Here is a 26,494-nt window from a genome sequence, read left to right on the forward strand (position 1 = left end):
GACCTGCACATGCACAAAACCTGTCAGCCGGAGTTTGGGTGATTTAGTTCCTGCTCACTCCCCCTACAGGCGGAGATCAGATTGAGGGTTTTTTTATTGCACAGAGTGCGTAAGATTTGACTGGTAGCCTCACCGACAAAACAGATCTGAAACTCTCCTGTTTTCGTGCCTGTTCTGAACTTAAAATTACTTTGGTCAGATTGCATCCCTACTCTTCCTTTGAGCAAACGCTGCAGTTAATCTGGATCTGACCCCAAGCATCTGAATTTAACTGAACCACAATTCCAGAGTGGGAAATTTCCCTCTCTCACTGATCTCTCGAAGACACGTTAACTGCTAACTATTCTGTTCGATTTTAATGTTTGTAGAAGTGCACTATCTTCTTTAATTGTATCTTTATTGGGTGTGTGATATGTGATGAGACCTTTCATGTGTAAATAAATAATCTTCCTTATTTACAGCCATGGAATTTTGCTGCTGGTGACTTTTAAATTGATCACACACTTTGTGGACACACATTCTTATTTTCAAAAACAATCTATGCTGATTAGAGACAGAAGGGAAGGAGACTCGAAGTATCGGTTTATGTCTCTCCCATGTTCATGATATTACTGCCCAGTGGTTAGCAATGTTGCCTCACAGCGACAGAGACCAGAGTTAGCGGCTTGGGTCACTGTCTGTGCGGAGTCTGCACGTTCTCCCCGTGTCTGCATGGGTTCCCTCTGGGTTCTCCGGTTTCCTCCCACAGTTCGAAAGACACGCCGGTTAGGTGCATTGGCCATACTAAATTCCCTCTCAGTGTATCCAAACAGGTGCCGAGTGTGGCGACTAGGGGGTTTTCACAGTAACTTCATTGCAGTATTAATGTAGGCCTACTTGTGGCACTAATAAATAAATAAAAACTTGCTCTCTGTCTCAGTGGAATCTACTTCCAGACAGAGCAGTGGAAGCAAAATGTCTGGAATTACTTAAGGACCAAGCCTGGGCTGCAATGGCAGCTGTAGAGAAGGGGCAGTGTATGATTTCAGAACTTCTGGAATTGCATGGATAATCTAAGCTGAGTCCAAAAGGCCACCGACATTCAAATTTATTTTGTGTTTATATAAACTTCAGTGATCCAATATGAAAGATGGCAGCTCCAATGTTTTGTTTGTCTACTCTGGTACGCCAGTCTGTATGCCTGCAAAGCACAGGGGGCGAGATCATTTTGGTTCCTTTGAATGCTGTTTGTTTCTGTTTATATTAAAATGCGAATATTTACTAACCTAAGAGAATTCATACTGATACATCAAAAAAATATTTTTAATTAATTAACTTAATATTTTTCATTTACATAATTGAGAAAATATTCCTTTTTGGGTTAACTTTCTAAATAATTATGAGTTGATATTGCTAATTAGCAACACATAACATAATGTAGCTTTCTTGTAATATAGATTCCCTTTATATTCTGAAAAATAGTAGCTACATATCAGGATAATTAATGTGTCTCGATAAATATTTCAAAGAATTTAATCTCACAGATCTTCCCTCCCTGGGAATTTCACTTAAGTGATGGATTTGGTTTGATTTCCCTTCCCTATTGGTTACTGATCTGTCAGATGATAAAAAATGATGTACTTGGTTCAGATCCTTTGCTTGATGATTCAAGAGTCCATTGTTTTTCCAATGTTCTATTGATTAGCTCGACGTAGTGCACCTTGGCCTGTTTGCACCAAGTGTGACCTTGGATGTACTTGCTTCTCGATAGCCCTTTTCTATATCGATGTACTGCTCGAACTGCACTTTCTAAAAGCAATATCAATGCTGGAAGACTGTGGGGTAAATTTTCAACTTTATCAAATCATCGGGTGGTGCCAGGATTCTTAATAAGATCCCCGTGTTTGCAAAAAATTATCCTAAATGCATTACCATTTCTTCAGTTTTCACTGTTCAGAAATTAATTCCATTAGCATTTGCACTGATGGCAACAGGCTCTAATAATTCTGCAGTAAACCAGCAGACGATCATACACATTATTCTCACTGCTGCATGACTTAGTCAGAACCTTTATGGGCTGCTTTGACCTCCCTTCAAGTCCATTTCACTGTGAGTAATTCAGAGTTGATGCTGTGGGGGTGCATTCCTATCTTATGGCAAATTGTATGAACTCAATACTTGCGGATGACAGACCATTGTTGCTAAAGACTTCATTAGGTATCTGATGTCTGAAGAAAATAGTTTTCATGCAATTTATCACTTTCATTTTCTAACAGTGTTATGATTTGTGCAACCCTTGGAAAAATTGTATATTGATCAAAGCTGTCAAAAGAAACCTTCACCCTGTTACTGGAACTATTTGTGACGTTAGCTGATATAGTTTTGACTGTACTTTCAGCAGTACAAGCAATTAACTATCAAATAATCCATGTTCTAATTTATTTGGAACCTTAGTCCCATTTAAAAAAGTAGTTCTCCAAGCTAATCAAGTGGTTAGGGGTTCTGTATTCATTCAAATTAAATATTTCTACTCCTTGTTTGTGATGTGGTCGACCACTTTAAGTTGGATTACTGCATGTTTTAGTGTCACAAGTAAACTTACATTAACACTACAATGAAGTTACTGTGAAAATCCCCTAGTTGCCACACTCCAGCACCTGTTCGGGTACACAGAGGGAGTATTTAGCATGGCCAATACACTTATCGGACTGTGGGAGGAAACCGGAGCACCTGGGGGAAACCCACGCAGACATGGAGAGAACATGCAGACTCCAGTGACAAAGCCAGGAATTGAACCCATGTCCCTGGCGCTGTGAGGCAGCTGTGCTAATCACTGTGTCACCTTGCTGCCCTGCAAAATCTCTCAGTTACTTGTCTCGCGCTACAAATATGCTGAAGAAGATCCATGGATCCATGAAAAGTATATTCCAAAGGTATTATTTCTATTCCATTGCAAAGCGAACACAAACTATTTGCAATAGACTACTTGCCTTGTCACAAAAACAATTGCTAAAAATTGGACTGGAGTCTGGTATCTAAGCAGAGGGAGCTCACCAAACTAATTGTCCACCATGGAGGACATAAGACTATAACACAATATCATGCAGGAACAAGAAAAACATCAGGAATAGGCTGCTGTGACATGATATGCATACACCTTTAAGGAACGGTATCATAAACTGCTGTCAATCATTACTACCTTGTGACAGGCTTTGATGTATTAGTCCCACGACTTGTAGTCAGTCTGCAAGCAGCAGGATACAGATCTGATGTGCTATACTTAGAGTCATAAAGTCATATAGCACAGAAAAGGCCCTTGAACACATCGAGTCTACACTAACAATAACTACCACTAATGGCGTGCTAATCCCATTTTCCTGCACTTGTCCCTTATTCTTAAATATCTCTGTAGGTCACTGTATATAGTCTCATCTTCAAATAAAGAACTTAAATTATTGTTTCACCAATCCAGGTGCACAATTGGTATGTTTTTTAAAGTTTATTCATTAGTGTCACAAGTAGGTTTCCATTAACACTTCAATTATGTTAATGTGAAAATCCCCGAGTCACCACACTCCGGCACCTGTTCAGGTACACTGAGGGAGAATTCAGCATGGCAATGCACCTAACCAGCACGTCTTTCAGACAGTGGGAGGAAACCGGAGCACCTGGGGGAAACCCACACAGGCACAGGGAGAACGCGCGGACTCCACATGAGACCCAAACCAGGAATTGAACCTGGGTCCCAGCCGCTGTGAGACAGCAGTGCTAACCACTGTGCCACCGTGCTGCCCTATGTTTCCATCAAAGAGAAGAAAAACACAATTTAGGCCATATGGTCCCTCAAGTCTACTTAGCCAGTCAATACAATCATATCTAATCTTCTACCTCAGCTTCAATCTTCCACCTTATCCCTTCATCCCTTTACATACTTGAGTTCCTGCATCTTGACAATAAATGTGATAATTATGATTTAAACGGGTCAAAGCTTCAGTTGTTCGGGTTCACATAATATTAAGTGCAACACCTCAAGTGGATAAAGCCAAAAATAAGCCAACAGCAAATTGGGTTATGTGGCAAAACGTTAAGGTGCAGTAATGACTCTGTATAAAACCTTAATAAGACCAGACAGTACCATGCACAATCCGGGCTCAACTACATGGAAAGAATGTTAACTTTAAAAGTTAACAATTTTTTTTAAGAACACAGGAGATTAGGGATTGACTTGATAGATCTGATCCAAATTATAAACGATGAGACAGAGTAGAATAAACATGTTTATCTGTAAGAGATTCAGGGACAGAGAAGAGAATAAATTATTTTGTGTATATTAAAACAAACAATAAAAGAATGTTCTGAGATTGTGAAATGCACTGTCAAAGTTAGTGACAGAAGTAGAAACCATGCTAAGAGCTGGGATACCGCTCGCCAACCACCCCCCCCCCCCACCCCCACCCCCACCCTCGCCTCCCCAACCCCTTCCTCCCACCCCACTTGGTGTGGTTTCCCATAGCGGAGGCAGTTCACCATTGGCCAGCAGTGGAATCTTCTGGTCCCACTGAATTCAATGGCCATTTGCATTGCTCGCCGACCATGCCACGAGGGAATCCACTGCAGATGGTCACCTTCAGCAGGAGTCGGAAATATGGCAGCGGGATGGGGTGGAAAATTCAGGCCAAGGTTTCAGAATATGTTGGATGGAAGGTTACAGAACAGAATGATAAAATTATTTGTAAAGAGGTTGAACGTGGGAATAGGACACTGACTTGTGTGGTTAATAAGAGAGAAATAAAGAGAAAGGGAGAAAAAGAGAGGAGAGAGAAAGAGAGGAGATGGAGAAAATAAAGAGACTTCCATTTATATTGCACCTTTCACAACATCAGAGTGTCGCAGAGTGCTTTACAACCACTAAAGTGCAGTCACTGTTATAATGTAGGAAAGACAGCAGTGAATACACATAGCAATGTCACACAAGCAGCAATGTGATAATGACCAAATAACCTGATTTTAGTAAAATCAATTGAAGAATAAACATTAGCCACGAGAAAAATCCACTGCCCTTCTTCACAGTAGTCATGGAATTATCTACCTCCACTTGGTTTAAAGTCTTATCTTAAAAATTACCTAACAATCAGTTGCTAAAAGTGATATGAAGTCTTCATGCTTCAAGTGAAGTATTAAATTGTTGCCAGGTTTCAAGACGCTTTTTTAAATCTATTTGCTCCAGGGGGAGTTTTGTAGTTCATAGAGAGGAACTAGGTTGTCAACCTAAAGACTAATACAGACTTGTTGAACTGAAAGGTCTATTTTCATGTTGTATTTTCTATGCAACTCTATCACTTCATTAGCCGTTTTGAGTGCATCAACATGGGGCTTGAAACTCTGTTTTGCTTGTCCAAGCATTGCATTTTAAGCTGTGTTAGAGTCCAGGGTTAACATTACCCAAGTATTCGGTCTTATTATTTTTGCATTAAAGATTGAAAATTCTGCAACAAATGATAATAGAACAAATAGTGATTTCATATTACTATTGAACACAATTTTTGGTAAATTTGACTTGTAGTTTGTACCTACAATAAAATATTTACTCTTTTTTATCAAAAGACTATAAGAACGTATGGAATGTTTATATTAATTTACAAGGCTCTCTCAGCAATGTGGACTTCTGTTCAATGCTGAGATAGAAATCGTGAATACACATTAGAGTTGTGTGTGTGGAAATCCAAGATTGACTTACGACAATACATTTTTTCACACAATCCACAAGACAAATATCAAAGGGAAAGACAAAGATATCAGCTCCTCCTGAACCTTTTCTTTGTTAAGTGCCACAGTGCTTACCACTTTGAGCACTATTCTCTTTTTGAAGACTCCTTTCGAACAGGTGAACAATCCCATTTTACTTCTGCTCATTCCTGGTATTATTGTGTCACTAGGGATCCATAGGTGTCATCTATTTCTGTTTCATTTCTGATTAAATTGAACTTGTTGCCAGGTATTGGTGTGGCCACGGTGATCCAGGCTAGGTTACCTTATATACAATCTTGGTTATGTACTATTTCATTGGTTTTGCTTTCTGGTTCAGTGCTATTAATAGTGCATTAGCACTGCACATAAACCTGTCAGGAGTATAGGATGCTTTCAGGTCAGATCCCTGACAAATAATCATGCTAACATTTCACTGATAGAATAATTAAGGAATTGTGTCCATGTAGGCACCAATGCTCCAGACTTACTCTTGGAATATATCACAAGCAAGTACAAAAGAGCTGAATTCCAGTGGTGAGATGAGAGTTACAGCCCTTGACATCAAGGTCGCATTTGACTGAATGTGGCATCAAGAGCCCTAGCGAAACTGGAATCAATGGCTATCAGGGGGCAAACTGTCCGCTGGTTAGTCATATCTGGTACATAGGAAGATGTCTGTGGTTATGGAGGGTCAATCATCTCAGCTCCAGGACATCTCTGCAGGAATCCCTCAAGGTAGTGTCCTAGACCCAACCATCTTCAGCTGTTTCATCAATCACTTCTCCTTCAGAGGTGAGATGTTTACCGATGATTGCATAATATTCAGCGCTATTCATGATTCCTCAGATAATGAAACAGTCCATGTTCAAATGCAACAAAATCTGGACAATATCTGGGCTTGGGCTGACAAGTGGCAAGTAATATTCGTGCCACACAAATGCCAGGCAATGACCATCACCAATAAGAGACACTCTAACCACCACCACTTGACATTCAATGGTGTTACCATCACTGAATCCTCTTGGGGTTACCATTGACCAGAAACTCAACTGGACTCGCCATATAAACACAAGAGCAGGTCAGAGACTAGGAATAATGTGGCGAGTAATTTACCTCCTGACTCCCTAAAGCCTGTTCACCATCTACAATGCACAAGTCAGGAGTATGATGGAATACTCCACACTTGACTGGATGGGTGCAGCTCCTACAACACTCAAGAAGCTCGACACCATCCATGACAAAGCAGCCCGCTTGATTGGCACCACATCCACAAATATCCATTCTCTCCACTGCCGACGCTCAGTAGCAGCAGTGTGTACTATCTCCAAGCTGCACTGCAGCAATTCACCAAAGATCCTTAGACAGCACCTTCCAAACACACAGCCACTTCCATCTAGAAGAACAAGGACAGCAGATACATGGGAACACCACCACCTGCAAGTTCCCCTCCAAGCCAATCACCATCCTGACCTGGAAATATATCAGCATTCCTTCACAGTCACTGGGTCAAAATCTTGGAATTCCCTCCTTAATGACATTGTGGGTCAACCCATTGCACGTGGACTGCAGTGATTCAAGGCAGTGGCTCACCACCACCTTCTCAAGGGCAAATAGGGATGGGCAATAAATGCTGGCCAGCCAGCAATGCCTATGTAGAATAGAATCATAGAATCCTACAGTGCAGGAGGCTGCCAATTGGCCCATCTACTCTATACTGACCACAATCCCACCCAGGCCCTATCTCCATAACCCCATGCATTTATCCTAACTAGTCCCCCTGATACTAAGGGGCAATTTAGCATGGCCAATCCACCTAACCCACACATCTTTGGACTGTGGGCAGAAACTGGAGCACCCGAAGGAAATCCATGCAGACAAGGGGACAATATGCAAACTCCACATAGACAGTAATCCGAGCCGGGAATCGAACCCGGGTCCCAGGTGCTGTGAGGCAGCAGTGCTAACCACTGTGCCACAGTGCCGCTCCCATGAATGAATAAAAAAACATATTATACAAGTTTGGTCAATGTATATAATGCATAAATGGCGGAGTATTACCAATCATTGTACTTCTGCTGTTGGACAGATCCCTAATCTGAGCCATGATGCATCTTTATTGGTCTTTCCGAGCTACAATGCTACTTCCCATTTGGTGATTTCAGGTACCCATACTAGTCCTTTGTAATAGTATTTTTAAAACACTATGTGTTTTTTGGAAAGACTTGCTATAGATTTATTCAGCTGATTGATCATCCCTAGAAATCCCTGCAGGCTTTTCTTACACTGTAAAAATGGCATCCATTCAATAGGTCAGGCTTTCATGTTTAATAGCTTCAATAGTCATGATGTCATCAACATATTTCAACTCAATGACACCACATATCTGTCCTTATTAGATCTTAGTTTAACATCTCAAGAAATTTCCACAATTCCCTACTGGTTAAACCCCCCGCACTGTTAGGCAGCCTATCAAATTGTTGATGTTTCTGGTATGTTGAAAAATGATGTGGATGTTTCAGTGATTTATTTCTAGAGTAGAATCTGTGCCACAGCCAGGCTCTTCGAAATTGGCACTTACCATTGTTAAATGTGTAACTTGCTGCATTAGATCTGATATCTGAGGATGTTTCTAACTTGCTAAAATAGCTTTCAGAAAATTAATATTCCCTTTTAATAATCCTGCTTAGATCATAGCTTCCCTACAATGCAGAAGGATGTCAGTTGGTCCGTCGAGTCTGCATCGACCACAACCCCATCCAGGCCCTATTCCCGTAACCCCACATATTTGCTCTGCTAACCCCCTTCGCAGATCTCCAAGTCCAAGTAAATTTCAAGTTCATAATCACTTTGTAAACGTGATTCGTTTGTCAATAATTACCAATCAGTTCACCTATTTCATTGGTTTATCACGCTTGTTTATAGAATCCCAACAGTGCAGGAGACCATTTGGCCCATCGACTCTCTGAAATAGTGCCTTATCCAGGTTCACTACCCCCCCCCACCCCCACCCCCACCCCCTGCCCCCAACCCCCCCCCCCCCCCCCCGCCGCACTTTATCTGCATAACCCCACACATTTACCTTGGCTAATCTACCTAACCTACACATCTTTGGACACAAAGGAACAATTTAGCATGGCCAATACACCTAACCTACACATCTTTGGACTGTGGGATGAAACCAGAGCACCCGGAGGAAACCCACACAGACACAGAATAAATGTGCAAACTCAACACCGACAGTGACCCAAGGCTGGAATCGAACCTGTAACATGTCTCCTCCATTCTACAGTCTTCCTTTTCAACTTTTGCGCATTATTCAAAATATGGATTCATGGAGTAACCAATCTTTCATTACAGATTTGTTGTTTCCCTTGCTAACCACCCTTTGGTCAGATAGTTTTATTTTTGCCTGTGTGCTGTTCCCCACGTCACTTTTAATTTGTACCCACAGGGATCTTTCTTTCTAAAAGTAAATTAAAAACACTCAGCCCGAACAGTGACTATTTGTCCTTTAACACACTATAACTATCAACATATACTTGCATTGATCAAAGTGGTGCAGGCAGCCGATCTTTTTGTTGGTTACGTCTGCTGCTGAATATCCAATAGCCTTGGTCTTCAACAATGGCTTGAAAATCACCAAGGACCACTCATCTCCTGACCTCATTAAAGCCTTCGTTCAAACATGGACAAAAGAGCTGAACTCAAGAGAGGAGGTTAGTGTAACTGCACTGCTGACCTCAAGATTGCATTTGATTGACTGTGGCATTAAGGAGCCCTAGCAAACTGGAATCAATGGAAATCAGGGGAAAATGCTTCACTTATTGGCATCATATCTAGCACAAAGGAAGATAGTTGTGGGTGAGGGAGGGGTCAATCATCTCAGTCCCATGCATTACCATAGATGTTATACAAGGTAGGCCCAAACTCCTTTATCAATGATCTTTCCTCCATCACAAGGTCAGGTGTGGGCATGATCTCTGATGATTGCTCAATGTTCAGCATCATTTGTGACTCCTCAGCTACTGAAATAGTCCATGTCCAAAAGCAGAAAGGCCTGGACAATACCCAGGCTTGGTCTGATAAGTAGCAAATAACATTCACATCACACAAGTGCCACGCAATGACCATCTCTAATAAGAAAGAATCCAACCACCTCTCTTGACATTCAAAAGCATTACCACCGCTGAAGCCTCCAAATCAATATCCTGAGGGATAGCATTGACCAGGAACTGAACTGGGCTAGCCATAAAAATACAGTGGAGACAGAAACAGGCCAGAGGCTGAGAATTAAGTGGTGAGTAACTTACCTCCTGCCTTCCCTGTCCATCATCTACAAGGTACAAATCAGGAGAGTGATTAAATACTCCCCACTTGACTGGATGAGCGCAATTCCAGCAACATGCAAGAAGCTCGACACATTCAGGACAAAGCAGCTTGCTTGACTGACATCCCATCCACCACCTCCAACATACCTCTACCACTGATGTACAGTGGGAGCAGTATGGTACCATCTACAAGATGCACCACAGCAACTCTCCATAGCTCCTTCAACATTGCCTTCCAAAGCCATGAGGATAAGGGCAGCAGGTGCATGAGAAAAGCACCATCTAGAAGTTCCCCTCCAAGTCCCACACCATCCTGAATTCAAAACATATCGCCATTTCTTCAATGTTGCTGGGTCAAAATCCTGGAACAACCCCACTCCTACCAGCACTGTGAGTGTACCTGCACCTTATGGACTGTAGTGGTTCAAGTAGGTGGCTCTCCACCACCTTCTCAATGGCAATCAGGCATGGCTAATAAAAAGGCTGGTCTGCTGGTGATGCCCACATCCCATGAAAGACTTTTTAAAAAATTGAAAATCTTGCCGGAAAATTAAATTCACTTCTGTTCATGTATCACATTTAAATGGTATGACTATTTTATTCATTATGAATCTCAGAACAAAATCTCTTTTGTAAATTTGACTTCAGTGGCACAGTGGTTAGCACTGCTGCCTCACAGCACCAGGGACCCGGGTTCAATTCTGACCTCGGGTCACTGCCTGTGTAGAGTTTGTACGTTCTCCCATATCTGCGTGGGTTTCCTCCGGGTGCTTCAGTTTCCTCCCACAGTTCAAAGATGTGCGGGTTAGGTTGATTGGCCTTGCTAAATTGGCCCTAGCGTCAGGGGGATTAGCAGGATAAATATGTGGGGTTATGGAAATAAGGCCTGGGTTGGATTGTGGTTGGTGCAGACTCAATGGGTGAATGGCCTCCTCCTGCACAGTAGGAATTCTATGATTCTACCCGACCTATCAATATAAAATTGCACAAATGATTTTCCTGCACTAACAAATTAATTTTGCCTGTTCCATCATTTTGTATTGCAATCATTTATAACACTTTCATACCCATTTCCAACAAGGCTGAGCAGCTTTTGGGTCTATGCTGCATTCTACCTTATCTACACAAGGTTCTCATTCCTTCACTTCATTTATCTTCCACATTTACCATTTTAGATTTCTCCTAATTGCTTCTTAATCCCTTTCCTCAAACATCCATGTATCATCTCTCTGCACAGTTCTTAGCTCACTTTTATACACTCTGTTGCTTTACTCCTCCACATTGTTTCCTCTAAAATTGGATCTTGCTCCTTCTCAGAAAATTATCGATCTTCTAAATGATTCTATCCTTAATTAACAAAATCAAAATTAAATGTCAAGTTTTACAATGAATTCTTAATTCAATTACATATTATTCAAGTTCCTTCGATTTACTCCATATGGGCCAAAATTGTACCTTTATAAAATTACATTTTGAATTGAATTCCTATATCTCCAAATTATTTTCATTGCTACTTCTTGCACCAGATTCTCTGCTCCGACAAATTCAAGTTATTGGAATGATTGAATGCTTTCTCTCAATGACAAGTAAAAAAATAGATACTTTCACTTGCTTTGTCATCTGCTCCAAAACCTGTTGAATACATTTCAAATTCTTTACTTCTTATTTTTTTTCCCCCAAGTCTTTGAAAATTCCAGCCAACTAAAGGGCAGATGGAGATTTATCCATTTTAGTATCTCTTTTCCAATACTTTACAGCAGCAACTTAATGTGCTTCTTAACTGTCATTTTCCTTTTTCATCAGCAGCACTTTGGACAATATTGCCACAAAGTTTACAGGGATCTCAACAATGATTAATCTCTGCCCATTCTTTCCAATGGATGCCATGACTGAGACTGGCTGTTCGGCTGAAAGCACCATAAATGATGGTAGGCATATATCTGATCCTCCTTCCCTTATCCCACTTATTCTTCATTCCACAATCTCCAGCTGCATTTAGTCTAAGCATGCCCCTTTTACCTCACCCCTGCTCCCCCATCCCATTTTCCTCACCTCCTTCTACCATTGTGTCTTTCTGCTTTCAGACACTAAGGAACTGCAACTAGGCCAGGTAGTGAAAGGGGAAAAAAAAGGCGATGGCAAAGAAACCTCATCACCCCTGCACTCACTCCCACATTCACTCCAGATACTGGTACTTCACACATATTAGGGGGCGTCATAAATGCAGGATCTGCATATGGAGAACACTGGGCAGGAGTAGCCTCCAGTCAGGGTAGCTCAGCTCACCAGAGGGCAAACTCAATCATGATAGTTCTGCTGCAGAACACCCAGAGGCAGATTTGGTGGCACAGTGGTTAGCACTGCTGCCTCACAGAGCCTGGGATCTTGGTTCGATTCCCAGCTTGGGTGACTGTGTGGAGTTTGCATGTTCTCCCTGTGTCTGCGTGGGTTTCCGTTGGGTGCTCTGGTTTCCTCTTTCAATCGGAAAGACGTGCTGGTTAGATACATTGGCCATGCTAAATTCTCCCTCAGTGTACCTGAACAGGAATTTGGTGACAGAGGGATTTGCACAGTAACTTAATTGCAATACTAATGTAAGCCTACTTGTGACACGAATAAATTATCTTAAAGAAAAACTTAGATTTTAGGGAGGGGGCTGGAGGTGTTAGGGTGAGGTAAGTAGTAGGTTGGCATATAAAGAAAATAGATGCTGAAAGCCTACAGTCACTGTCAAGACTGTGGAGGACTATGGCACTGACCTCTTAATGTGGAGATGCCGGATACTGACCTCTTATGCAGAGCCTGGAGTCCATCCTTTCCAGTGTGAAACTGGTGGCCCATTCGATTATCACATTTGTGGAACAGCTTCTCGGCCTTTTGGCTAAGATCAAGTGTAGTATGGTCGGCAGCCCATGGTCGGCCGCACTTGGTTGAGGTCATTAGGTTACACTGAAGCTTCATATGTTTCATATGAAGCAATTTTTTAAAGCGGCATCTCGGCCTTTTGGCTAAGATGCAAATGAGCTCAAGTCTTGGAGGAGGAACCTCCCCCTTCTCCAATCAGCTTGACTCATGTAGATCAGGCCCAGGACAGGGTGTTTTGGTCGCTCGCCCTGTCTTGTCAGCCTGGATCTGAAATGTCTCAACTTGTTGAGACTCTGAATTGGATTTGATTTGATTGAATTGGAAAAGTTTTTTTTTTTTTTTAAATTTGTGGAACAGCCACTGCCTGATGGCCTCAGCTCCCATTGCAGCAAAAGCCACCCAATGCATGAATGCTGCAGTGCAAGTTCAGACTGAAATCATGCAAATTCAGGCTGTTGCCATGCATATGCAGATTGCTACCAAAACAATTGTGAATGGCAGTCCTCAAAATCCCCCAACGCATTGCTGTTGTTTCAATGTGCTGCCCTGGGAGAGGGGCGATGGTGCATCGGAGCACATTTCTCTAAGAGTGAGAGCATTCATTGCCCCACCAGTGCCATCATGCCAATATAATATACTTGCTGTTGTCTGTTAGCCAGCCAGCCCAGACTGCTGCCACCCTTGTGATGCTGGTGCTCTAGACGGGGTCATTCCCCAACACGGTCATCCTCGCCACCCCCCCTATACCCCACCCCCACATCATGTAGCCATGAGGTTGTCCCATTATTTGAGTGGTGGGGAGAGGATGCCCTTCTTTGCTGGGGAGTTGGTGGTGCTCCCCTGGTCAGTGGTGGGGTCACCATTTCTTTTTTTGGGAGGGGTATTTGCCTTTGACCGTGTAGACCCAACCTCCGAATAGCTGGGTTGGCTGGCATGATACGCAAGATGCATGATTTTGCATCTATCAGTTGGGAGAATCCCATCTGTGAGACGCTGCCAGGGGCAGCAGGAAACGTTCTGGTTTTCCCACTGACGAGCTGCATCGAATGACAGAAATGAGCATAATTGCCCCAGTAGAAGAGGCTACAGAATGCGTTTCAACAATAGTAGCCGTGGTGAAAAGATATGGTCCAGTTAGGATATGCATCAACCCTATACATTTAAACAAAGCTCTACTCAGGCCATATAATTCCATGTAGACAATAGAATAGGTCATCTCAGAAATGCCGTGAGCTAGAATATTTAGGGTGTAAACTGCGAAATGCAGATCTCAGTAAATCCCACTGGATTTGGCATCCTCAAGATTGACCACATTCATGTCCCCCATCGGCAGATACTGTTTTCTTTGAATGCCATATGGTATCTATACCGGCTGTGAGCTCTTTCAGCATTGTATGGAACAGCTCGTTGCAGATTAGCCATGTGAAATCATAGTTGATGACATCCTGATCTGGGGCCGTATTGTAGCTGAATATAATGAGGGTCTTCATTGCGCCCTAAACAAAGTCAGGGGTCTCAATTTGAAGCTCAACCCTGCAAAGTGCCAATTCAGGGTGAATCAGGTGCAGTATGTGGGCCACAAGCTGACAGATGGTGACATAAAACCTGACCCAGAAAAGACTGTGGCAATACGCCACAAAGACATTCCTGTCAATAAGCGCACTTTAAAGCATTTCTTAAGTCTGTCAAACTACTTCTCAAACTTCATTCCTATAGTGAAGTCTCTGGACTAATCCGTCAAGTCCTACGTTAGGACATCAAATGGTGTGGGCAAGAACATCACACTGTGTCATTCAACAGACTCAAACAATCATTGAAATCTCCACCAGTTGTACAATACTTCAATGTCCAAGCTCATGTCCCAATCTCAGCAGATGTATCACAGCATGGACCTGCTGCAGCATGCACACAATATGGTGGACCAACTTGGACTATTAGGGATGGGCGTACATGTTAGCATGTACTAGGATACCAATCTTTATATTGAAAATATGCACTTTGTAACATTTTGTATGGAAACGTAAAACTAGTCAATGGCTTCTGCTTCAGGAATCTTGGAACACTGTTCCATAACATACTGAATCCCAGCTGTTCCATGACATGCTGAATCCCAACCTTCATTTCTTTATTTTATTGAGAAAGGCGAAGGGAGGCTAGCACAGAAATCTGGTTTAATCAGTGCATTAATTGACAATGATAGAAGGAAAAGAAAGAATGTGTATTTAGAGGCTGTTGCTCAAGACCTCGAGATGAGCCAAAACATTAACAAGCAATTAAGTACTTTTGAAGTGCTGTTGTTGTTGCAATGTAGGAAGCATGGGGGCCAATTGTCCCACAGAAAACTGTTACAAACAGCTATGAGTAATGATCATATAAACACTGGCCAGCCAGCGACGCCCATGTCCTGTGAAAAAATATTTGATCTAATTATACCGTTTGAGGGGCTAAATATTTGCCAGGATACCAAAAAAAACCTCCTTGCTCTTCTGCCAAGAAGTGTCATGATTCTGCCGGGATTCTCCCACCTCGTCTGCGGCCAGGATTCTCCGGTCCCGCTGCTATGAATGGAGATTTGGTAGAATGCCAAATTCTCCGTTCTCTTCGGTAGCAGTGGCTATGACATCGGAGAATTCCGGCTGATATTTTTCATGTCTAACTCAGACGACAGACAGGGTTAATACACAACAGATCATATTACAGTGTGAGAGACATCATCCTGAGCATGATGGATCGGGTGCTGTTCCTTGTTTGTCTCCCATTTATGTAATAGGCAGGAAAAGCATGGGTTAACAAACACAAAAGCAAAAACCCTGGCTCATGTTTCTCGGACTTGGAGCTGGACTCTTAATAAGCCTAAAATAATGGCATTGCAAATCGAGTAAATGTTGTTGCACCAAGGCACAGGTGTCAAAGATCACCCTGACAGCAATTTCAACCTCAGTCCAAAACAAACCTGATTGAACGGAATGGTTTTGAGGCTGTGATCTTCAGGTTTGGCTTCAGAAAAGGATCCTGTTTCCCAGTGATTTAGAATACACCAGGCTCTTGTAAATGGAAACAATAATGAATTAATCCATTTAGCTCTGCCTCATTCTTTCATAAAGTCTTTGACCAAAATGATGTAACATTGTGTAATTTATTTTGCTGCATGTGTGTGTGAGAATGTAACCCTCAAATGATAATTAACAAATAATTACATGTAGATTGCAAGCAAACAATTGTAGCGTTTTAACACTGCATCTGAAATAGAATTGATGAATAGATATAATACGGGGGTACGCTAATTCAAAACGTGTAAACCTATGAAACCATACAGAAACCATGAAATGCAGAAGATGGATAATTCATAAATAGGTTATCTTGGACTGATTTTTCATCGCCCCCAGGCATCCACCACATATTCAATTTATGCTGTAGAAGTATTGTGAACTCAAAAGGTGTTAAAGTCAATTGAATGTTTTTTTGTTTCTTTGGATATTTCACTCGCTTCAGCATCATTGATCTAAACATCACTATTGTGGAGAGGTCAATCCAAACTAGTGCAATACTTTAGAAAGATGATGATTGTTGTAATTGTAAGTTACTTTGTAGACCAAATGTGATGTACAAATATTAGTCTTCATTTATAAATTACCTTTCAGTATTAGAAATTACATGTACATTGTTAGTCTAAAAAATGTTAATGAGTTTGTGTTAAATTCCTCTTTCTTTGTTGAAGGTACTGTTGCATATTAGTTCACCTAGCTTTGGAATGATAATGAGACGTTGGTTTAATCAAACAAAAACTAGTTCATTTTATCCAATTGAACTATGTACAGTTCATGAAAATGTTTTACACTGCTAAAGCTATGAATAGTCTCACTCTCCTTGTGTGTTCTCTTACATTGTCACTCTGGGAAGTGCTATTTACAGTCACTCATTAACACTTACAAAATACAACGCTACATTTCCCCAACCCTCTGTCCACATTTTTACATATATATTTACATATCATCAATGACTGCCATAAGTGCCATCTTAACCCTTATGCTGCAAGGCTCTTCTGAAGCCTCCTAATCACAGCATGTCATTGTTACTTTGGATTGTGTGAAAGAACACAAATTAAGGTGATCTCGATGGGTTGTGTGGTTCATTTGCACGAATATGCCCAGGTGCTGCCAACAATGTTTGCAGTGCTTGGCAAACTCTTTTGAAATAGCTGCAATAATGTGCCATCTCAGAGCTCGGGTTTTGCTATCTTCTTCAAGAAGCCCAACAGCTATGATTGAGCACAGATCTTGCTCATATACAACAATACTAATGTCAGCTGTGGCCCCCAAACCTGGCTGCACTTTCTTGCAAGCATGCTCTAAATGCTGATCTCTGGGAATGGTGTTGAAGAGCTGCATAGATGAAACCCTTTTCACAAGCATCTGATTCAGCATCATCTTGATTTCTGCAATCATCATTCAGCAAGTCAAGTTCAAGGCTACATTGTCAACTGTCTGTAGACTCATGCCTGCACCCTTCCCTTCACTCTGCCCCACCACTTCTTAATACCATGCTGCTACAGCTTTGACTAAATATTGTTGGGAAGGTCCTCAAAGTTGTTTCATCCACAATTCTAATGAAGTTACAGTTGCAGAATAACAGCTGTACAAGAAACTCCTGGTCATTTTATCGAGGATTTACCTTATCTGCAATATTACAGAAGGAGGTCATCAAGCCCACCATGCTTCTGCTAATTCTTTCAAATAGCTATCCATAATCCCCCCTTGTTTCCGATTTATAACCGGAATAAACCAGTGTGACTGGGTACCAGAACTCCACAGCTATGCACGAGTGTTTCTGTCTTGCCAATCTGGTGTGAAGGGTGGAATCATGGATTTCCATTTGATAAATTTGATCGCAGCGGCTGCAGCTCACCAGAACTAAGTGCATTTTGTTTGCTGTTAAAAGGCTGTTGGTACAAATGGGTGGAATGATCTTCAAAGATGACTGAATCAATAGGTATTGTTAGGCAACTGAGAGTATAGCTATGACTGATGTTAGGAGTGGGTTAACAGACCTACCAATTAAGTCCTAATTTGATGTCAATTATTCAATAGAAGTCACTGATATATAAAGGGGCTACAGGTAGCACTGCATGTTAATGGAGAATTATATGTGGTGTTGGATCAAAGAAATAAAGGTAACTTATGAAGAAGCAGAACTCATGTTTCCTTTACTGAACTGCAACCGAGAGGCTCAAACAATTGAGAGTCCTATGTTCTGTATGTAGAAGTGCTAAAAATGTTTTTCATTGCTACTGATATCCTTGAAGATCCTGATAATCAGACAGTAGGTAATAAAGGGAAAGGGTGATGTTTTTGATGGCAAGCAGGCTCAGGAGTGTATGAAATTCTCAAAAGTTTGCTCTCAGCTGCTAATAAAACCAAAAGACATTTTATGTAAATTTGAGCAGCACGACAATCCCAAAGAATAAGATTGCTGAAAGCTATTAGTTTGGAACAAAGAATCAACTTCCCAGTGAGAATGTTTGGAGACTTTGTCATGGCTTTGAAAAAGCTCTTCATTCTGTGTAAGTTTGGAGAATTCCAAGCAAGCATGTTTCAGGATAGACTGAGTAGTTAAAAAGTGAATGCATTCACAATAAGTTGCTGACTTTGCCAAAGTTAACTTACAACATAGCTTGCCAAATAGCATTGCCCATGGATATGACAGAACATGACTTGAGAGAAATCAGAGTTAACAACTGCTGGTAATCTGCTGAAGTAAATAAGCTGCAGCTGGATAAGCAGAAAGCGCAAATGACAGCAGTTAGTAGTTGAAAAATTACTAAAAATTCCTGTTACTGATGTTTAGGCCAACACTGAGCACAGAATTGTCCATTTGGAAAGGCAGGGTGCCAGAAATCCATGATTCATCCCTTGAAGAAGCTGCAATCTTTTTCAAGTGTAAGAAATTGAGGTCTTTAACATCAAACCGAGTAATTGGTCTAATCTCATCATGGTAGTGCCAAAGTCAGGTAGTAGTATAAGAATATATGGTGCCTAGAAAGAAAGTCGTCCGGCAACCGACAGGAGAAAAGCATATCCCCACAGTCCTAAGAGGCTCAGGGCAGGGTATTCCCCTCAGTGGGAGGATGTCCCACCCTCAAGAACTGCTGGCCAATTGATTGGCTGACAGACTCTGCAGCCCCAGAACTCAGTTGTGGGCACTGCCAGGACTGCAAGAAGGAGCAGACAGAAGATGGATGGCTGTACTGGAACCAGGTACTTGATGTGCTTTTAGGGTGAGGAGGAAACCAATACCTTGGGAGAGGGTGGGGGAATGGGTTGGGTTTGGAGGGCATGTGACAAGAAAGAAAGTGGTGGGGGGAGGGGGGTTGATATGTTAGGAGGTAGGGGTGCCTCCAAAGAACATCTCCCCCGCACCCCCCACTCAAATGAGTTCGCTACTTTCTTCTCACCCATTTTCAACTAGACCACAAGAAACCGCCTGGCCATTTCCACCCGTCTGTGCATGACAACAGTATTATGATGTGGGCAGCATGCTCTGCTAGTGAAAAGGTGAACAAGCCTAAATGGCCTTCAATTAGTTAATTACGTATGGTAAATATGTTGCGGGTGGGTTGGAAACTGGTGAGTTAGTGGCTACCACCAAAATCATGCCTGGCATAGGCATGTAAAACCAAGCTCAATGAGACTAAATCATGTTTATCCATTATACACACGGGGTGATTTTGCGCCCCTGCCTGCAATAGCCGTCAGCATAATGGCAAAGTGGGCACAAAATTTCATGAGCATTGGGAAACGGGACTCTTGTTGATAAGATTTTGTTTTCTGATTTTTCCCACCCCCTCACTGGTGACACCATGAAGTTCCTGCCCAGAAAACATAAGAACCTCATTTAAATGCATTTAAATAAATTGTAATGTAATTAAAGAGCTTCCCCTCCATTTGTTCCCTCCAGAAAAGGGAGCTCCCCCTCTCACAGATGTCACGTGATGTTTACAACAGCTATTGAAAAATGGAATTAGCCGAGGGGAACCTGCCGGAGGTGCATAGCTTACAGAGGGAAAGGGACATACATACCTGGCCAATGCCCTGACACTGCCTCCTGACAGTGCCATCCTTTAAAAAGGCGGCGGGAGGGGAATCTCAGTGGAGCATCATCATTAGTTCTATCACGCCCCACCGCACCAGCCTATTGGCAGAAACCACACCCCCAGATTCGCTATGCACAGAGTGCCGGAGAATCTGGAGAGAAAACTCAGCTGTGCAGCAGGAGAGCTACATGACGGTTTTCATGCTAAAAACGACACTCTGAAAAAATATTGGATCATTCCGCGCAGTTTATTTCAATATTATAAGCTACCACTTGGGTGTTCCTTCAGCCCCTGGAATTTTTCAAGGGAGGGGGGGGGTGGGGAAGGTGAATCAAATTTTGCAAGGAATTCAGAGGGTACTTTGTTATTTGGATGACATGCTCATTTCAGCTCCAAACAGGCAGGTCCATGCTGAAAGACTAAAAAAAATGTTCCAACATTTGGAACACATGGAATTCAGGTGAAGGCATACAAATGTGAAATGTTTCAAAACTCTGTTTGGGTCAGAGGGTAGACAAAGGTGAATCACAAAGGTTTAAGCAAGAAGAAATGTGTCACACTATCAAAATATCTCTGAGCTCAGATCTTTTTGGGCCTAATAAATTTACAATGATAAACTCGCACCGAATTTGGTAACCTAATTGCATCCATTGAATGAACTCTTGAGGACGGGTCTGCTGTGGATTTGGGCAGAATGTGAGAAGGCATTCCAGTTGCGTAAAAGGCATTTGGTACTTGGCACAATGCCTGTACGTTATGATGTGTCCAAAATATTAAGTTAGAAATATAAAAATTAAGGGAAAGTGGGTGCCTGGAACGCGCTGCCAGAGGAGGTGGTAGAAGCAAGCACATTAGCAACATTTAAGAGGCATCTGGATGGATACATGAATAGGGAGGGAATAAAGGGATACTGTCCAAGTAAGAACAAGGTTTTGTTAGTTTAGTTAGGGCATCGTGATTGGCACGGATGTGGAGGGATGAAGGGCCTGTTCCTGTGTTGTACTTTTTTTTGTTCTTTTGTATATAATGATCTCCATGTGGAATAGATGTCATGACCTCCCAAGGTGTTAGATAATGGAGAGGAGGGACTGAGTGCATATGCCTCATGCAACTTTGGTACCAATAAATGAAATCATGCTCAGATAGAACATGAAGCATTGTCTTTGAATTTTGGAGTAAGAACATTTCATAAATGCTCGTATTTCACAATTAAAACCTATTATAAGCCACAGACAGGTATTTTTGATGCAAAATCTCCAGTACCCACTTTAGCTACAGCTCAAATGCAGAGGTGGACTTTGATTTTTGCCTATTGATCAGACGTTGAATGCAGACATTCGGAAGATTATTGTAATGCTAATGTGATGTCTAGATTACCAACTCCTTCAGAGGCAGAGCCCAAAAGGGAAGATGAATTTTCTTTTCACACATAAATGAGTAGTCAGTCACAACAGATGAGATGGTAGAACACCTCCTAAGGGTCCCGTATTGGCCAACATGTATGACAGATTTAGGAATCTGGCCATTTACATAAGAACGAGTTATCAATTGATAAATGTTGCATTACGTGGGATGCCAAAATATTAATTTGTTTAAGGTATAGATCGCAGTTTCAATGAACACTTAGGCGAGCTTCACAAATAATATAGCGGGAAGCTCTCCTTGGTGGTTAGAGTTAGATAAAGACATAGTGAAACAGTGCAGAATATGTTGAGCTGTAGGAAAGAGGCTGGTACCTCTGCAACCATGGAAATGGCCAGCTAGAGTGTGGCTGAGGCTCAGCTGTCCCACAGTATGGCATCCAAAATCACTGCAATACTCCAGCTCAGTCATAACCATTGTTTTTTGATGGTTTGGCATCCTGTGTTTTATATTCAATGTCTCTATTAATTAAGTTAAATGTCCCATATATTTCCATATCATTTGCAGATTTTGAAATGATGCTCTGAATACCCAAATCCAGATCATTGTCATGGCCCTGATCTCTATTCTTGCAAATTGCATATTTTGCTCCAGACTTGTTTTTTTTCATTCTTTCATTATAACTTAATTAATTATTTGGCACTGAACATTAGCCTTCTAACTTTTTGCTGCACTTCCTCCATTGCTTAAAGTTTGCCCTATGTTTTGGTGTTCAAACTGAACACATTTGTTCTGCTGAAGGGTGAACTTTGTGTCTTCAAATCTGAGCACAATGCCTCCAATTTATACTCACCCAAGCAGTAATAAAGTGAACATTCTGCTTGATTTATCTCTGCTACACAGAGTATTGTCATGTTAAGCGCCGAATCTACTCTCACTCCAGATCTCTTTCACTTGCCTTTAGTTTTCTGTACCATCCAGAATATACTTTCAGAACCATTTATCTTTTTCGTCTTTGGTATATTGCAGTGGTCAGTGTTGAATTTTAATTCCTGTTCATTTGCTTGTTTGGGCTTCATCTGACTAAGTTCTAGATGTTTGGCTGCTTCATTGACTCTGTTGCCTTTTAATTTAGTCTGATCTGCTATCTATTGTTTGTTGCTTCTTCTACTAACTGTGCTCCCTTTAAGTGCTTCCCTGCCAAAGATTACCCTGACGTGCCCTCTTGCTCATTTGAAATATGCCCCCCCTCCATCCCCACAAATTACCTGCAAGAGAACCCTCAATAGGATAAAATGTAGCCAAACAAAGGCAGCTCACATGTAGCGTGCCCCAGTAACAATTGATTGCATGGTGTTTTCTCTACTTCCAGGTTTCTGGAAAACCTATTACTCACGGTTATTGGAATTGGTATAGCAGAGGCTTTCATCTCTAGAGTAGCTAAACTCATCGATAAATCTCCATGACCAAAACAGGTTGGTTCCCAATAGTCCCAGCTTGCAAAATTAAACACCCAATTCCTTACGTCTGGTGTTCAAGTCTATAAAGTTTCTCATTGTTTGCTTTGTAAGACTTTATCATTTGCTGAACTGTTTTACTGTGATGGCATTGTATGTATGCAGGATAGTTCCTTTATACATCATTTTAAATGCCTCCTGTTCTTCCCCACTCCATATACAAATTATGTGTACATAGTTAAAACAAAGGGGCCTTTTAACTATCCTAAAGTAGTCTGCAAAAAAATAAACAATAGTGGTCAAGATGTGGAGGAGGCATTTGGAATGGATTAAAAATATCTCTGAATATCAGAGATATATTGCATATCCAACAAAGAGTAATACTAAAGGACAAAGCAGGACTGATAAATGAGCAGAAACCAAACAAAAAGGGAAAATAGTGCCTGAAATATAAAATATAGGCGACAATGAGGCTTGAAAAGAGGCACATAATAAACATAGGAATACAATTTCAGAGAATAACCATGTAAAATATAACAAGCTAAGAAGGAGGCTAAAAGTGTATGGTGTTCAACTTAAAAGAAAATAGCAAGCATTTTTATCACTGCATATGCAGTTAAATGCTAGTCAAACCATGGGTGTGGAACCATTTAAATGTGGTTGGGGGCATTCTGTGGTTGAACACAATTGAAATTGAAAATGCTGATTAATTATTTGCCCATTACCATGAAGACAGTTCAAAGTGGGACTGTAGACATGGATAATGCCACAACTGGAGTTAAGTATAAAAAACAATGTTAATACAATGAATTTAATCAGGCAATTGAGGTGGGCCTGTTAGAATATAAACTCCCTGTTTAAGGGCCAAATTGATGGGCCAATCAGGGAGCCTCTTGCTTTGTACTTAACCAGGCGTGTCAGTTCCTCTGGGACCCCTAGTGTAGACTGCTAACTGAAAGTACTCTGTATGCTGTTGTCAGACTTGTAAATTAAGGGATTTTGATGAAGGGACTTCTACCTCCGAGGACTTATTACACAATCAAATATTTGAAAGTTGCCAGGTACAAAGGTATATTCCCCAGAGTCTAGGAGGAGGCTGGAGAGGAGATAATGAGGACAGAAACCAGAATTTTCCAAATACTTGTGGAACAGGAAATTGCACAATAGGACTCAGGGGTCACAAGGCAAACCAGAAATCTATTGCCAGTTAATCTTATAACTGCAGGTAGCATTGGAACAGTTCTAGACATCCCATTATAAGAAGCATATTGGAGAGATGAAAGTTCTCTGCAATGGTAACAGGAATTACCATTACCAAGTGCAGGATCTGATAGATGTTTCCCAAAATTGAGAATTTGAGAAGGTTAACAGTAAAGGATTGTTTTGATTCATCAGCAAATTGGTAAGCATAGATGTATATACGGTCAGATATAGATCTAGATTTTCACCACAGGACCATCTCCAGTGTGTGAACCCTCCCCCGGCCCAAACATGGCACTTATTTTTGTGAAGGCAGGAATAGGGCTGGTGTTCATTTCACCTGTGCAAGTTACAGACTCAGCTGGCCATTGAAATCAATAGCTGCCTCCACTAAATTGAGATTTCGGCAGGTCAGCAGTGTGAAACCTGATGTGTTCAGATTAGACCAGGTAAAAGCTGGTCTGAATTTGGTGGATTTGTTTGGATAGCCATGGAACACCCTTGGAGAGGTAGGATACTCATTTGTATCTGATGCTGGGACACCTTTGGGCAGGTAAAGTGCCCTTTGATGAAGGTTAGATGTCCTCTGATGTATTAAACATAGGCACAAATATGCATTAAAAGTACATAAACTCATTACCATTAGCTCATTTGAACTGTCAACAGACCTGTCAAGATTATTAGAAGCACCTGTCAAGAGGACCTGTCAAAAGGAAACTGCCAAGCGTTCAAGTCATTTAAAAGTCCAGCCCATTAAATCTTTGAAATAAATGTATGGAGTATTAAAAAAACAATGATTGCTTGCTATTTCACTCTGTTGACATAAGCTTTCATTATTGGATTACAGCTGTATGATTGATTTCACAAGCATTCTTTATCACAGTATGGTGCCTCCAATTTGAGTTTCATTGACATCTATAAATTATTATAGACTATTTGATATGGGACTATGGGCAGGATTTTCCAAGACTGGAAATTCCCACCCAACTCAACAGACTTTTGCATGGTCCTGTCCCACCTGCTACAATTCCACCCTGTGACTTTTGATGCTCTTTGTTATAAGGGGTGGTGCACTTGATTTAAAAGTTTGCTGTTATAAGGCTTTATTCAGTTGAATGAATACCAACATAGTAAATGTTTTTTGAAGAATTAGTCTTTTTTCAATTTAGCAAATGTCCAACAGTAACTTAGAACTTTATTTTATAGAATATTATTATTCTCTGGCCGTTCGCAATAGCGGGATTCTCTGGTCCCGCTGCAATGAATGGAGATTTGGCTGAGCACCAAATTCTAGTTCTCAATTGCAGCGGTTGCAGGGCATTAACGGCCATAGAATTCTGGCCTTGTTCTCAACATGAGTAATGAGATCCACCCATGGCAGATATTAGCTGAACTGTCATGGTAGGTTTAAGTGCAAAGGGTGAATGATGAGGAGCATGGATTGGCATGAGTTGGCACAAAGTGGCAAAAGGGCTATAAGGCAAATGAAGTAGGTAAAATGGCATAGGTTGGCATTGGAAGATATGAGGGGTCATGGGGGTGGAGGCAGGGGCATATGTTGACATGGATGCTTTTACAGGCTATGGGAATAGGCATGAGGTGGCTTGGGTAGAAAGGGAATGGGGTCTGCAGAGTGTGGATGGGGGTGTGATGGGAGTTGAGAGGTGAGCTGGAGGCATGTTTGATATTTTAATCATTATCTTTTGTTTTTGGACAGAGTGCCTAAGCCCAAGGCAGGCCTTCCCACAGCCGACTTCCACACCCAACCGCTGCCTCACTTCCTCCAGGGTCACCTGCCCCCAACTCCAATTGTAGCCATGCCTTCCCCACAAATCCCCACGTCCCACCTCACACCGTCAACTGAAAATCCAACGTCCAGGCAGACATTTTAAAAAGTCGGGTCATAGAGCCTAACCCGGGAGTGAAAACCTGGGTCATAATCTTTGGATTTTTGGTGAAAAAATTGAAGTTGTTTTTCAAAAATATTTAGAAGAGGGAATGCTTTAGTGTTGAAGCAGAAAGATACATCACTTAAAAGAAACAAAATAAATGCTTACAAAATTTATTACTTGATAGGTGCAAAACATTAAAAGGATAAAATGGTTGGGAAATAAAGTAGATACCTCCAGTTGAAAAGATAGCCCTGTGACCTCTTTCAGGGCTGTCATGTCAATGCTCCTATTTTTTCCTCTATAGCGTCATAGAGTAGTGAAGTTCCAGAGGATGATAACACTTGTCTCAGAGTCTGTGCCATTTCTTTTGGAGAATAATCCAACGAATTCCAAACTCTTTCCCAATATCCTTGCAATATTTTCTCCTTCAAGTGTTCATCCAATGCTTTTTTGAAAGCTACTACTGAATTGTTTCCACCATCCAATCAGACAAAGCCTAGCCATTTGTTACATAAAAACGTTTCTCTCATGCTACCTCTTGTCCTTTGCCAATAGGCTTAAATCTGTGCCTTC

At 41.5% G+C, this 26,494-nt stretch overlaps 1 protein-coding gene and 1 pseudogene across 1 annotated transcript in view; one reads left to right on the forward strand and one right to left on the reverse strand.

Moving 5' to 3' along the window:
- LOC144508290 (docking protein 5-like) overlaps positions 1-26,494 on the reverse strand; it is a 416,872-nt gene that overhangs the window by 188,475 nt on the left and 201,903 nt on the right. The window lies entirely within an intron of this gene.
- Positions 12,917-13,122, forward strand: LOC144508766 (U2 spliceosomal RNA; annotated as a pseudogene).

Source organism: Mustelus asterias, chromosome 20, assembly GCF_964213995.1.
Source record: "Mustelus asterias chromosome 20, sMusAst1.hap1.1, whole genome shotgun sequence".
NCBI classification, from domain to species: domain Eukaryota; kingdom Metazoa; phylum Chordata; class Chondrichthyes; order Carcharhiniformes; family Triakidae; genus Mustelus; species Mustelus asterias.